This window comes from Pseudorca crassidens, chromosome 18 (genome assembly GCF_039906515.1).
Source record: "Pseudorca crassidens isolate mPseCra1 chromosome 18, mPseCra1.hap1, whole genome shotgun sequence".
Taxonomy (NCBI): domain Eukaryota; kingdom Metazoa; phylum Chordata; class Mammalia; order Artiodactyla; family Delphinidae; genus Pseudorca; species Pseudorca crassidens.
In genome coordinates this window covers 31,969,031-31,982,855 of record NC_090313.1, presented here as the reverse complement: position 1 = coordinate 31,982,855, position 13,825 = coordinate 31,969,031, and the positions used below count along the sequence as shown (strand labels likewise).

Genomic DNA, 13,825 nt, shown 5'->3' with positions numbered 1-13,825 from the left:
CAAATAAACCTTCTCTAAATTCACTGTAACACTGTGTGCCCTACTAGCCAAGCATATGCCGGGATCTATTTTTGGAAAAGAAAATTTTCTGGTGATACAGCAAATGACAGAAGTTCGCCAAAACACCATAAAGCCACCAGCTCTAAAAGATAACAGAAAAAGAGGTGTGAAATCACCACAGATGCCAAAATAGCTGTTTTTAATTTGCTCTCTTCCACTTGCAGGTTTGCTGTTTCTTTTCTATAAAACGTAAAACTTTTTCCATGAAGGATTTGTGCCACCTATCCACTTTCAAACCTTGAAACCTTTGATTTCCCAGCTAGGAGCAATTTTTCTCCCCTGCCTTTTGTTTAAGCAACTTATAGCACTTGATCCATGTATCACAAATTACTTTGAATTATAATTTTCTACAGAAGTCTTACTTCTCCTACTTGATTTTCAGCTCATTGGTGATGTCCTACCCATTTTCATATATAATTCCAGATACATGGTAGGAGCTAAATAAGCATAAGTCCAATGAGAAAGTAAGGCATTTTTTATACAGATAATATGTTTTTTATTAATTTTATTATGCCTCTGACTTTAATAGCTTTATCAAACAGAATGCATACTGGTCAGAATTTATTGGTCTACTATTAACATTATGGAACATCCTGTAGCAGTTGCCGCCTAAAATAATTTTTTGGATTAAGTCTCTTAAACACAGAATTGGCTTCTACACTGAAGTAAATATTCTAGTAAAGGTATTCTAGTAAATGTGTATCAATATAATCTACAAATAAAACAGCCTCTAAAGACAATATTTATTTGTACAATCTCCCATTCTTTTGCTCTAATTCTCTACAATAAAATTAATTGGAATAGCATATTTAATGCTGAAGGGAGGTAAGAGTAACACAGAGGACAGTTCAAAGGTTTTCCAGTCTTCAAATCTTTGCTTTAAAGCTAACTGGTTATTGATAATGATGGCATTACTCTGTGAAAATCAGTTTCCACATCTATTAAATAGAAACCATAATATCATACACATGTACTCAATGAATATTTAATAAAGGAAGGGAGGAAGGAATCTCATGTTTCTAATATATAATGCACTCCAAAAAACTTGTACAAAACTCAAATATGTGTAAGTCAAGGGACTAGACTTACATTTCAAAGGACACCCATTCCCAGAGACAAAGGAATATTACAAAATCTGTAATTATACACAATCTATTAGTGTCATTAAAAACAGATGTATAGCATTTTGTATGTTCTGTCATCTTATTATTTTTTTACAATTCATTAGCTTACCTCCGCTAAGCACTTTCAATAAAGATTTACCAATTTTCAGCACACCTAATGATTTCTTTGTCTCAACTGGATAATAAGCCCTGTTTCTCAAAACCAGAATCAAGATTTTCATTTTCCCCTTTTTCTACTCAGTTTGTTAATGAAAGGCATAAAAACAGTAAAATTCACAAATAATTTTCGAAATTATTATCAAAAATGGCAAAATCAGGGCGGGGGGAGGGGAAAGACTGTTACGTGGCCCCATCTTACAAGAGTTTAAAAAAATTCATTCATTCATGAACTGATGATATTCGTAAGTCAAAATCCAGTGTACAAAAAGGTACTTCGGCGGTCTCCACATAGAGTATTCAAAGTGTCAATTATTTGAAAGTCAACTAGGCATGCCTGTTTACTAAATAGTACATATTAAATAACCTAAGGGACTTTCCTGGCAGTCCAGTGGTTAAGACTTCGCCTTCCAATGCAAGGGGTGTGGGTTCGATCCCTGGTCAGGGAGCTAAGATCCCACATGCCTCTCAGCCAAAACACCAAAAACATAAACCCGAAGCAACACTGTAACAAATTCAATAAAGACTTAAAAAAATGGTCCACGTCCACAAAACATCTTTACCGTAAATAAATAAATAAGCTAAGAAATGAAAAGCACAGTGCCTAATTTCTGTATTATAGTAGCTGCACAATAAAGAGTAGTTGTTTTGTTGCTGCTATTCATTCTCAGTGGCTGCTTTTAAGAGAGGCCATCAATATACTAGAAGAGGGCTTCCCTGGTGGCGCAGTGGTTGAGAATCTGCCTGCTAGTGCAGGGGACACAGGTTTGAGCCCTGGTCTGGGAGGATCCCACATGCCACGGTGCAACTGGGCCCGTGGGCCACAACTGCTGAGCCTGCGCGTCTGGAGCCTGTGCTCCGCAACAAGAGGGGCCGCGATGGTGAGAGGCCGCGCACCACGATGAAGAGTGGCCCCCACTTGCCACAACTAGAGAAAGCCCTCACACAGAAATGAAGACCCAACACAGCAAAAATAAATAAATAAATGAACTCCTACCCCCAACATCTTAAAAAAAAAAAAATACTAGAAGAGATGAAAGTTTTTTTCTTCCAGTTTTATTGTGATATAATTGATATATAGCACTGGGCAAGTTTAAAGTATAACATACACCATGAAATGATTACCACAGTAAATTTAGTAAACGTCCAACATCTCATATAGATACAAAAACATAAGACAAAGAAATTTTTTCCTTGTGATGAAAACTCTTAGGATTTACTCTCTTAACTTTCCTATATAACATACCGCAGTATTAATTATATTTATCATGTTGTATGTTACACCCCTAGTACTTATTTATCTTATAACTGGAAGTTTGTACCTTTTGAGCAGACTAATATTTACTGAGCACTAAGTATGTACAAGGTTCTATATACTGGATGCTTTGCAGGCATTACCACAATTCTGATCCTCAAAAACATTCTGCAATGGTGACATTATATGTTCTTGTTTTTGTTTTTATTTACCAATGAGTAAACTAAGACTTGCAGAAGCAACTTGCCCAGTTAGACGGCTAAAAACTGGGTAGCTTAAGGTTTCAAATCCAGTAGTATTTAACTCCACTGCAAGGCTTCATTTGGCAAGGAGAAAAAATTTTTCAGGAAAATGTAGTGAATTGTGGAATGATTAATAGACATGAATATACTGACTAGAAATGAAAAGGCAAGGGGAAATGACCATGATATTTGGCACTTAGCTACTGAAAGGACAGTCATATGGACTGTACTCCTCAATTTGTTCCTTCATTAAGTATTTTAGCACTATATGATCAGCCACTATGTTAGAAGCCATGAAAGTAACTATGAAGAAGATTCATTTCCTGCTCTCAAGGGGCTTATTATTGGGAAGGGACAAGACAAATCAACAAGCAATTACACCAGAAGGAACATCGTGTGTTATGGGGCCATAGATTACAGACTGGAACCTGGTGTATTCTTCAAGCAAGGGATGATAAATAAGAGTCCCACAGAAAGTGATGTTTACAGTGATAGTTGTAACATGAACAGGAGGTAGGCAAGGTGTATGTGTGACACGGAAAGAGTTATATTGATGAGCTAGTTTGAGTCTGTTTCTTTGCTACTGCAAGCATAGCAGTGTGCAGAGTGTGAAAAAAAATTGTTTCTTAACTGGAGGAAATGTAGCTGGGGAGAAATTATGTAAAGTATTATTGTTCTTAATTTTCTCAAAAATGTGTGTGTGTTTAAAAAATGTACATGGCCGGAAACGTGTGCATATAAAAAAATGTGTGCAATAAATTTTCAAATACCCATTTAAGATCCCCATCATCTACCTTCCTTTATTGTTCACACGTTGTACTGCAACAACATCTGAGTCTAACCAAGAGACTAAACCATAAATCAGACATAACTTAATCAACAGAATCTTGGCTTAACTAGGGATTTGAAGTTCAATAGGCTGTTCTAAATTATAGTACAACAGCACAAATTTAATGATTCCATTAAAAAAAAAACATTAAGGGCATTTTCAATGACCAGTCGATAGAGGTTTCAGTTGACTCACTGAAGAAGTAGCCTGGAGGTTTATAATCTCTAAATAATCCTTGCTGATCTTTATTTTCTATTTTCTATAAATGATCATGGAAACTGTATTGTCATGTATTTTCCTTTGGAAAAGCTCAGATACTTCACCTGCATTATATAAATGTTAACAGTCAGTAACTTTTATACCAGCTACATAAAAACTTTTTAAGAGTGACTTGATCTCAAGGTCATAGAGCAAATCTCTGGTGAGACAGGAATGGAATTCATGACCTTTGACTGCCAGGAGTTTTCTACCCACACTCGGAAATTCCTTCTCCATAAGCGTAATTTATATGCTCACTTTGAGAGGCTGGAAAGTTCATCCCTTTTAGGGCAGGGGGTGGGGGGACGGGGAGGTAGTGGTTTTCCTGTCAAATCAGTTGACACACCAGTGCTTTACAGTTTTACAAAGTGATTTTTATCTACATTATTTCTTCTTACCCTCACCACAGCCCTGTAAACTGCATATGATTTTTCCCATTTTAAAGACTCAGAGGCGTTAAGAAATTTAACAAAGGTCATCCAGAGTTGGTAAGCAAGAGAACCAGGCTCAAACTACAACATCTCTGCTTAAATCAGTCCTTGATTCCAGGATGTATAATCTTAGCAGACACCCGATTATGAAATGAATGAAGGTTTTCTTTACAGTTATTTATTTCATTTTTTACAATCATTTACCTTGGTTGTCATGTAAGTCTGTTGGTTTGTTTTCTTTGGGGCAGGGCTGTTTTCATGTTTTAAGTCTGCTTGTTAAACTAAAGTGAAAATAGTATTATTAAACATAGAATTTGAAAAAACAAACTCGGCTTGTTCTTCTCCTCTTTTATGCAAGTGGGAAGGGGGCTTTTTACCATAATTCGTGGTCATAACGTACATGGTTTATGTATGGGGTATGTACCTATACAGGTAGAGAATATAAAAACTCACATTCATAAATATAAATACTATGTATGTACACATATATATGTACATACCTAAAATAGTGGCTATATTTTTATATATGGTATATACATACACATCATGCCAGCAATTATTGTGAAAAGCCATATATACTGTTAAGCACGGTGAATGTAGCACATGAAACACAATTCCTGGCTGTGGAGGCCAACAAGTTGTGATAGTGGCAGCTTCTATGGCCTCTGATGGGGGTGGGAAAACTACCCCAAAGCTCTGTAGTTTTTCCCCTCGTCTTCCACGCCGGAATACAGCAGCAAGGGCTTTCTGCTACTGCATCTGTACCTAAAAAGCAACACTGTTTGGACCAGTCCAATTACTATGCTTTTAGTAAAATTTCAAAAATATATACCATTAAATTAGCCACAAAATAAAAGTATGACTTTGAGTTGGAAAAAAAGACAGGAGGAAAGCCCATCCCAGAGCAGAATTCTTTGAGTGAATATCCTGTAATCTACTGCCAGACCAAAACAAATTTTCATTGGAGCAGCAGGACTACTCAAGTAGCCACTTTTATGACAATAAACACCCCAAAGCGAAAAATCCTTTTGTAACATAATTACTGAGAATATATAGAGAAAGTAACCATTTAATCCACAGCATGTGTTCCCTACCGCAAGAACTCAGAAGCTGACATCGGATGGGGTGTCGCTGCTCTATGGCCTGACAATGAACTCTGGCCAGCTGAAGTCAGACAGTTCTCTGCAAGGGCCTGGGATCTAGAAACCAAGCAGGTCTCACAGAGCCTAAGGCTGCTGCCCTTCTGGGCACGGGGGAGGGCCATCTGGTTACCTGCCTTTTGATTTGGGGACCCCTGGTTGCGGTGGATGACTTAAGGCTGTGGTTACAGGGTGTTGCCAGGGATTTAATCTTACTATTTTCACCCTTACATTTTGTCCATACGTAAGACTGAAAGGCGTGCATAATGTGTAGCCTGAAAAAATAAATAAACGTGAATTTTAAAATGGAAAATAAACGAACACTGGGCAAAAATACAGACATTTCCACTCCAGTACCACGTGGTATTTTCAAAATGTAAATGACAAAGGTGAGCCACTGCCATCTATTTTAGGAGTTATTTACAAAAATGAAAGTTGTTTTCTAAGAGAAAAAGATAACCATGGCGTTGATTCTGAATAAAACTCTTTGGAGATTTTTAGCTCTTGTTCATTAATCAACATGGACGCACAAGCGAGGAAACTTATTTATCCAAAAAAGAATAACTTTTCAAATAACTTTGTGCCACTTCTAGTTTTGCAGAATACAAACTTCTTTGTATTAATACACAGATCATCTACAGCTAGATTTATGAAGTTGACACTAAGAGGACTGTTACTCTCACAATATAAAGAAAACAAACCATTTGACGCCCCAAATTTAATGTGATTAGTCTCATATTAATTCGCAGAAATATGAAATTCCACACTTTCCATTTTGTACCATGATGAAAATATCCAAGACGTTTATATGTTCAACTAGTTAACAACATCACCTCACTGGTCAAGTTACTCAATACTCTAGATTAACCAATCCTGGCTTGAGTTCAAAATGCTCTCATATGGGCTTAGAGGCCTAAGCACTTATGCCATCTTTATGGGGATAGAAAACACACCTATATTTAAGAACAAATTATTTCATTACGTTGATAGCAGCCTGCTTCATGATATGACATCTAAAACTCACTCTGAGTCTGCTGAAGTGCATGTTTACCTTTCCCAGGAGGCCGGAAAGTAATCCCCGAGGAACATAGATTTTTTTTAAAACGACCAGAACACTAACGCTATTACATGCCTGATGGGTGCTCTTCGGAATGACTGTCAAGCATCCTGATTTGTTTTTCCCTTGGTCTGGGGAGAGAGAGCGCACCAGTGTTTGCAGTCCCTCCCTTTCTGTACACACATAGGCTGCAGCTGTAGTAAACAAGCGCCAGCCAAGAGTTGCTGCTAAGGTCAAGGTCTCAAATGCTATACCAGGACCAATTTTCTCCCAAATGACATTCAGTTGTGGAAAAGGAATTTTCTGGAGGAAAAAAAATACTAAGGGCCCATTAGCGCAACCATTTTCATTCAGTAAATAGTAATTCAACGCATTCCAAAATAAAGTTTAGCTGACAGAAGTTTCTTTTAAATATGCATTACTAAGCAATAGATAAATAACTGAAGCACTTCAAAAAACAGAAACCCCTCAAGGATGTTTCTTTACCTCACACAGCTATAGTAGTTTTAGTACATAAGTGATTAAAATTTTATGTGAAAACATCCCAACTTTTACCAGCGCAAGTATATTTCATAATAGTTATGAATTAGAAGGTAAAAATAACAAACCTCTTCCCTAACTACATTACAAATTTCTGTCAATTCTTGTATGTTCAAAACCCTCTCTCCCCAACTCAGACTCTAATTGACCAGGCTGCAGCCATAAAGATGTAACTTATGCAACCGAATGTTTGTCCTTCAACCTATTTCTAAGCTTCTAAAGTTAAACATTTTCTAGTCTAAAAGTATACCCCTTTATCACAACCAATTTCTATGTGGTTTTCAAAAATGTAAACAACATCTGAATGAGGTCTGCAAATAGCACAACCAGGCTTTTTTTTTTTTTTAAGGTGAGGGGTCACTGTTTTTACTGAATGCCAATTCCAAAGAGCATTTCTTAGAAGATGGAATACACTCACCCTTCAAAGTGACCACCCCTATTCCCCATCACAAGCTGCTGCCCGTTAAAAGCCACCAAATTTATTTCAAAGCGTTAACTTATCTAAACAACTCTATCCTCCAGTAAGAAAAGGGCATGAAGGCGTCTAGGTGGATTTGCAGAATGACGTGCGTTGATTGGCAGATGTCTACCGAAGCCACTAGATGCACACGCACTAAACGTAAATAGAGCTGCTCCTCTCCCTGGTGTTACAGGGAAACAGAGAATATTAAAGCTGATTTAAAATAAAATATTCGAGTGCTCGTCTGAGGAGGATTCTATTAGCCAGTGGAATTGCTTAAAACAATCCATACAGCACGACACTTAAACCATCTGTACAGTTAAATTAGAGAGCCGACAATACTAACCACACAAACTGTTTATCCAGATTACACATTCCGTTGTACTAATACTCTTTAACTCAACACAGTCAGCTTTTATCAGCTGAATAAAGGCTGTTACTATTAAAGTATGCAAAACTGGAAGCGCAGGGTGAAGGGGGTTGGGAAGCTGCAGGGCATATAACAAAGGAATTGGTACTTTTTCCAAGCATTTGCCTCAAATGCACTTCGAAACAGAACTGTTGAGTGCACCCCACCCTTTTCCCCAAAGATAAAAGTTTTCAAAGTTCTAATAGGCAGTTCTCTACCCAACAAAAGCAGGATTGATTCTCCCCGTAGGGAAGCATCTAACGCGAACACCAACTAATGTCGCGGAGGTCAAGTCCGAGTCCTCGGAGCGAGCCTCTTAAGGCAAGAAGTGGCTCCCAGGCCGTCTCCGCGGGCTTCCCGGCCCGGGTGGCCCTGCAAAGTTGCCCATTGTCAACTCTGGTCAGGCCCCCCGTAATTGAAAATAACAGCCACGGGCCAGCCCCTGGCTACTTCCATGGACCAGGCACTGTAGCAAGTGACAGTTACACATCATTACGACCAGAGACAATAATGAATGTAGCACCAGGACCACTCACTATTCATGCCAGCAGTGTCATCTCCGCCTTAACCCCTTCCCCTCCGCTCTCTCCAGTGCACACCCAAGCCCACAAGGCCCGGTGCGGCAGCTCTTCACCCAACTCGCTCTCTTCCTGGGGGCACACTACTTCCACAAGCTCCCCCCCCCCCCAATTCAGCCCTGGTGTTTTATTTCTCATCCTTGGCAACTGTCAGGCAAGCACTGCAACCAACAATTCCACAAGGGGTAGAAAAACATTTGCTTAATTCACGCTACTTGATAAGTTCTTTTTTAAAAAAATTGCGAGGCGGGGGTGGGGGGGGAGAAACCTCCTTCTTTCTTCTCCACGAATCCAACCGACGCTACTTGCTCTGCAGTAGCATCGCCCTCCCTCGGCCCCCTCCCGCTTCCCAACACTTTCCCCCTTTACGAACACAGACCAACCAAAATGATTTAACTTGAGCAGATGACAGAAGGAAAATAAAACATGTTAAGAGAATACGGTCTGATCTGGGATGGCACAAAAAAAAAAAAAAAGAGGAGGGGGTTGTTTATTTTGATAAGAAACGGAATCGGCACAGACCTGAACAGAAGCTGCAGAGCAGGAGAAATTGTTTTCTTTCCCTCACACAGAGTCCCCCTCTCTCTCTCCCTTTCTCTCTCGCTCTCACACGCGCGCGCGCGCACACTCACACACACACACACACACACGGCGTCACCCGCGCACACTCACACGCACACTCGCACACGCACACGCACGGGCAGAGCCTCTCAGCTGCTCTCTGCAGTTCTCAGGAAATGAATGGGGGGCAACCCAGGGAACTGTTGTACTTGCAAATGACTTACCCGGATCACATGATGCGCTAAATGTAGGGTGGGCCGGTGGGTGGAGGCTGCCGAGACGCGAGCCCGGGTCTAGCGGGGGGAGCCTCGCCAGGCCCGCATCGAATTACCCCGGGGCCCAGCCGAGGGGGTTGCAAGACGCCGCTTCTCCTCCCTTGCAGCCCGCAGCTCAGGAAACCGGAGAGGCGCGGAGGGGGGGGGGAGGGTTGGGGGGAGCGGGGGGGAGGTGAAAACACCAAACCCCCAAACAAAAGAGCTCCGGGTCCTCCTCCCCCGAAACAAAGCCCCGCCGCTGCGGGCGAGCCCCGGGGTGGGGCTGAGGGCGGGGGCGGCGGCGGGGAGGGGCTCGCTCAGCAGGCGCTAAGTCGCTTTATTGCCATAAAATGGGGCCCCCGAGCCGCTCCGCCCGAGGATTAGGAGGCGGGCTCTGAGTGTGATGGTTGAAATCCCCTGTGGGAAACTAACCCCTCCCCGCTCGCAGAGGTAGAAGGCAACACCCACTGCCCGGCCCTCGCCTCGGCGCCCGGGCCGCCGGCTGGGGGGTGGGTCCGCGGAACCTCCACCCCGCCCCACCCCTGCCCCCGCCCCCGGCCGCGGCGGAGCCTCCCGATCACCTGCACCACCTTGCTGCGGCACCCAAAATAACCTACACATGGCCAACGCCGCTTTGGGAGCCGCGGGGCGAGGGGTGCCCGCGGGCCTCGCGGCGGGAGGAACCCCCGATTTCAACTCGTCTGGGGAGGACTCGCGCGGAGCCGCGAGAAAGTCCCCTCTTTTGTGTCAGCGCGCTAGGCAGCCTTAGGAAGGGAATTCGGAGACAAATAAAGCGCGGAGCCCGCTCGGCCCACAGCCCCCGCCGCTCCTCTCCCCTTCCCTCCCGCCCGGGTGAAAGCGTGCAGGGAGGGGGCCGGGGGCCCGAGCCGTCCCCGCGGCTCACCCACCAGCTAACTTGGAAAGGTGTGGGCGGAGCCGGCTCTAGCGGCCGGCGGAGGCTGCGGGACCGCTCGCGGGGACCGCCCCCGGACGCCGGGCATCGCCCGCGCCGGGCAACAATGGGGTCCCGGCCCGGGCAGGCGGTTCCCTGCGCGCGGGGCTGCGCGCGAGGCTGGGCTGGGCGGAGGGCCGCACGCGGAAGGCGGGGGAAGCATTGTTTGGGTTCTGGAGCGACGCAAGTTGCGGGCTAGGCGGGGGCGCCCTCCCTCCCAGCGGTTCACCTTGGCGGGATGAATGGGGGCGAGGCGGAGCCGCGCGGCCGGCTCGGGAGCCCGGGGAGAAGGGGCGTCCGCCCTCGCTCGGAATTTAGGCAGGCGGGCGGACTTGCGGGCGGGAGGAGCAGGAAGCAGGAGCTGCAGACCCGGAGCGAGGAGCGGCGGGAGAGGGGAGTCCAGCACACCCCCACCCCGCCCTGCGCCCCGAGATGCGGGCAGCCAGGAGCCGCGTCCTTCACGCCCTTCCCGGGGGCCCCTCCCTCCCCGCCTCCGCGCCCGGGGGAGCGGATCGGCGCGACTCTGGGGCGGGAGGGGGAGGAGGCAGCCCGTGCGGCCCGGCGTTCCCGCGGTGGCCCCTAGGGCGCGGGGTCAGCGCGGCGCTGGAGGGTCGGCGGGGGCGGAAGCCGGCGCGCGGGGCTGGGAGCTGGCGGGCCGGGCGCGGCCGGCCGAGGTGGCGATTGCGTGCGCCACTTTCTTGCAAAGCTGCGTGAGCGCGCTGGGGCGCCCAGGCCGCCGGACACCCCGGCGCGGCGCTCCTGAGCCCGCCCCGCGTGGGAAACCGCCCCGGTCGTGGGAAGGCAGCGAAGGGGAAGTTTACATTAAGGGAAGAAAGATTCGCAAGTGTGGCACGAAGTAGGGTGGGAAGAAAAAGGAGGCAGAGGCCGAGAAACAGGAAATGAGAGTGAAGGGACGAGTTCTAGCCAGGAAAAGCCATGTTCTACATTTTCTGTGGCATTTTCCAAACACTTCTAGAGGCCCGGTGTGCGTTATTAATGAAAACAAAGGCAGTGCACTGCCTGGTGTGCTCTCTACCTCCTGCCACATTCTGTAGGTGAGGAAGATCGGCAAGGTGGTCCAGACCGGAGCAGGATTCCACAGCCCACTTCTGGTCCTGACAGGATGAATCACTGGGCCTGCGCCTGAGAAATCAGGATTAAGAGGAGGGGTCTGTCCTGGTGTTAGGGTGTCGAAGAACAAATAAGTGAAGGTGGCCAAAAATTGTGCCCCACTCCTTAAGCGAAGTATCCTTAGACTAGGAAAGCAGCGCGAGCGGGAAGGCGATGGAAGCCCACATCCGAAGACGTGGGTGCGGCAAGGGAATCAGGAAGCCCAAAGGAAGATGGAAACTGGGGGCTGAGGGGCCCTCCTTGGGGTGGGGACTCTTCCGGAGAAAGCAGCCCCGAACCCCACCCCCTGGCCTGATCCTGGGCGCCGGGTAAACAGCCCTTTACATTCCTCTACATCTGGATAAAAACAACATGAAAAGACAAGTTTGAAAAACCGTAGAACATCAACAGATGCACAGCCTTTAAATGAAAAACTTGCCTCTACTGGAAACACTGTAAAGTTTTCCTCTAGGTGGGGCAGGGAGTGAAAGAAGTGAGTTTAACTGCGAGAGTGGAAGGATGCTATAAGACATTATGTCATCGTGGCAGTTCTTGTACTAACAGCTCTTTCTCGAAGAGAGCTGAGTGGCGGACTTACCATAAATATATTCTAGAGCAAGTGATTATGCACGTGGAAACGTATTCCAGACTGCACTTCCTTCCTATGGCTCCAGCCATGAGCATGTTAATAGAATGATGAAAGATAGATAACAAAGTACGGGGCTTCCTTCGTGGCTCAGTGGTTAAGTATCCGCCTGCCAATGAAGGGAACAGGGGTTCAAGTCCTGGTCCGGGAAGATCCCACGTGCCGCGGAGCAAGTAACCCCGTGTGCCACAACTACTGAGCCTGTGCTCTAGAGCCTGGGAGCCACAACTACTGAGCCCACTCGCCTAGAGCCCCTGCTCCACAGCAAGAGAAGCCACCACGATGAGAAGCCCGCGCACCGACACAGAGTAGCCCCGCTCACTGCAACTAGAGAAAGCCTGCATGCAGCAATGAAGACGCAATGCAGCCAAAAATAAATAAAATAAATTTATTTAAAAGAAAAAAAGAAAACAAAGTACAAGAATCCATTCCAGAGGGTTAACGAATATAGAGATAGGTCAAGGTTAATATCTAGAAACTGTATAGTGTGGTTAAAAGAGAGAAGTATATCAAGTATTAGAAAAAAAATACTAGCAAATTTTGTTAAATTGTTGACATAAGAAAGAATACAAATGTTAAATTAAGGCAACTCCCCAGATAGAAACAGGAAAAGGTTTAAGAGAGAGAATCACTTCATTGTGTGAGCTGGGGATGGATATGGAAGGGCAAAAACAGTAAGAAAATAAAGAAGCAAGGTATTATTGGCACTTAGGATACTGGAGACAATTGTATGTGAGTGTGTGTCTGTGTACAGGCATACATTTCCAATTCAGTTTGTATAATTCTATCTCTGCATAGAACTTGGATTTAAACAGTAGGGTGTGAACAGCTGGGAGGAGGTAGGAAAAAAGTCTACATACCCTGGCAAAAGTATGTGCACATCCTTTATGTTTAGTCCTTTCTCTTCTACTTCCATGTGTATGCAGGGATGTGAAAAAGCAGAAAATCTAAAGATGGCAAAGTTATTTTACCAAGAATGCATAATTCTGTCTGCATAAAAGAATGTGTTGAAATTACAGAATCATAAAATTTCAGTGTTGAAAGTATCTGTCAAATCCAATTCTATATGATACTATAGTTCTGTTTCAAAGCAAGATGATTTGGGTCAAAGATAATGACCTGTTTTCCTAAGTTTATATACTTCATTTATTTAGTCTTTATTATTGCAAATACCAGAAGAATGAATTAAAGAGGATGTAGGTTTGTATTCTGACATTCTTATACACATAAACAGTACACACGTTGGATTTCTTTTCCCTAACATATTGGCCAGAAAGAAAAAAAAAAAAAAATACACATGCACCATCGAAGCAAATAATATACCTAATTCAATGTAAATACACAGCTAAATTTACAACTAGAGATGTTAAGTTGTTAATGTAAATGTTACCTACCCAGAAATTTTTTGCCAGATCTTCTTATCCTTTACCAGTTGTGATACTCTTTGAAAAATTAATGTCAGTGACAGGAACTCTTTTACAGTATTAAGAGTATTACCTGTCCCATAGCCTGATTTCTCTAAGGTAAAGACTCTCTTCAATATCTATGTACATGTAAAGTTCTTAAGCCTTTGGCTGCATGATGCCAAAGATTGCATGGATGATTTAACACTAGTATAATTTGGCGGGGGTCGGGGGGGCGATGAAGTCCATTTTCAAAAGTAAAAGCTGTGTTGAAAGACTAGAACTGACTAGAAGTGAAAATGCAAGGTGATTCCCGGGGCTTTAAATAAATGAAAAAATATAACCTTGATTTTTCCTAGGG

General features: G+C 44.2%; 1 protein-coding gene across 7 annotated transcripts in view; it reads right to left on the bottom strand.

Annotated features, from left to right (window-relative positions):
• KLF12 (KLF transcription factor 12) overlaps nt 1-9,834 on the bottom strand; it is a 448,013-nt gene extending 438,179 nt beyond the window's left edge. For 2 of the 7 annotated variants that reach the window (XM_067713502.1, XM_067713503.1), the window contains exon 1: nt 9,061-9,296. The gene's annotated coding sequence lies outside the window, so the exon portion shown is untranslated. Of the gene's footprint in view, nt 1-9,060; nt 9,297-9,323 lie in introns of those variants that run through there. The other 5 variants (XM_067713504.1, XM_067713501.1, XM_067713499.1 and 2 more) reach the window with 5 other exon arrangements.
• Between the last annotated feature and the right edge of the window lie 3,991 nt (nt 9,835-13,825).